The following is a 1,555-nucleotide window of genomic DNA, read 5'->3' as shown; positions in this document are numbered from 1 at the left end:
GTCTGAGCGACATCACAGGCAGGGCTTTAAAAGAAATACCACCGTCGGACGTCTGAGCGACATCACAGACAGGGCTTTAAAAGAAATACCACCGTCGGACGTCTGAGCGACATCTCAGACAGGGCTTTAACAAAAGCAAATAACAAGTATGCCACCGTCGGACGTCTTAGCGACATCACAGACAGGGCTTTGTAATAAATGTAAATAACGAGATTAGTCCATCCACAAGAATAATCTTTTATCCGGATTTATTACACATAAATCCCACCGGAGTTTTTGTCACTGAGGCTGATACCTGACAAGATAAGATAATTATAGTACTTGAACAAAGTACAAGATAATTGAAAGATTGAGACTCTGCAGAGTTTGGAAGAACTGAACACAGCCAACGGATTTCCGTAGTCACGAAGGACTAGTTCCGTTTACGGTATTTCAGTAGAAACACATTTAACTAGTACACACCCATTTCACCTCACGTTGCCAGGAATCATCCTGGACAACGTCCAAGAAAAACTTTGAGACGGGGAGGCCACAACCTCGAATAGCATGGGATCAAATTTCTATACGCGCGCTCTAAGGGGTGCCCCCCTCTCGGTCCCAACCGGCAACACCCATGCCCCCTGACCGGATGACGGGCTTTAATCCAGGGCCATGGAACCCTCATCCCGGCCTCTCCACTTGGTGTGTACCAGGAAAACGATTTGCAACTTACTATGCCATATTCTTCTCGGAAAACATGTGACAGTATAGGATGGAATGAATGGGAATGTGAATTGTGTCATGACGACACGGAAGTCAAATAATCTGGCATAAGACTGGCATGTCACAACACTGCCATCTTACACATCCTCATACCAACACATGGCTTTGCAAATATGTATCCAACAACATAATGCTTTCCGAAACCTACTTTCCGATTATGTACATGAGATATATCATGCAAAGTGATGTTCATAAACATGCCATGACTATACTAAAATGCAAACATGCAACAACACTCATCATATTAAGAGTTCAAACATGCTTGCCTGGTTCGGAATAGTCGGAGTGTAACTGTGCGAAGTTTGCAGCTCCGTCACCTCCTCCGGTATCTACGGTATAAGAAAAATACGTACGCTACGTAAATACCGTGAGTGTACAGGAAAGTGTTCCAAATATTTTTCAAATAGATATGATAAAAAACTAGACAAAAATCTAAAGAGAACAGAAAAATAATTAATCAAAAATACTTTTCTGATCAAAAGTTATAAGAGTTTTGGTCCAAGGACCCATTTGTAATGAAACAGAAAACTTCCAGGGGCTTTGCAGACGAATCCAGAAAAACGGTTCAGAGAGGAAGCGTATTTGCCAGAGTATGCCTTCTGCAAACGATTTAAAAAAACAAAAGAGAGGCTGACGGGCGGGTCCCACCCGTCAGGTTTGAAAATTCAAACAGGGGAGTCGGGGCTCGTCGGCGCCCGGGAGCCGCGGTGGTCGCCGGCGGCGATCCACGGCAAGGCAGGGAGATAGGAGTGTACCTCCATGATCAGGGCGCCATTCCGCGTCTGTGGGAGGT

General features: G+C 44.7%; 1 pseudogene; it reads left to right on the top strand.

The window, feature by feature from the left end:
* The window catches only part of LOC123152765 (uncharacterized), a 5,819-nt pseudogene continuing 4,264 nt past the window's right edge, over positions 1-1,555 (top strand).

This window comes from Triticum aestivum, chromosome 1B (assembly GCF_018294505.1).
Source record: "Triticum aestivum cultivar Chinese Spring chromosome 1B, IWGSC CS RefSeq v2.1, whole genome shotgun sequence".
NCBI classification, from domain to species: Eukaryota; Viridiplantae; Streptophyta; class Magnoliopsida; order Poales; family Poaceae; genus Triticum; species Triticum aestivum.
Note: the sequence above shows the minus strand (reverse complement) of the source record. Positions and strands in the feature narration are given on the sequence as shown.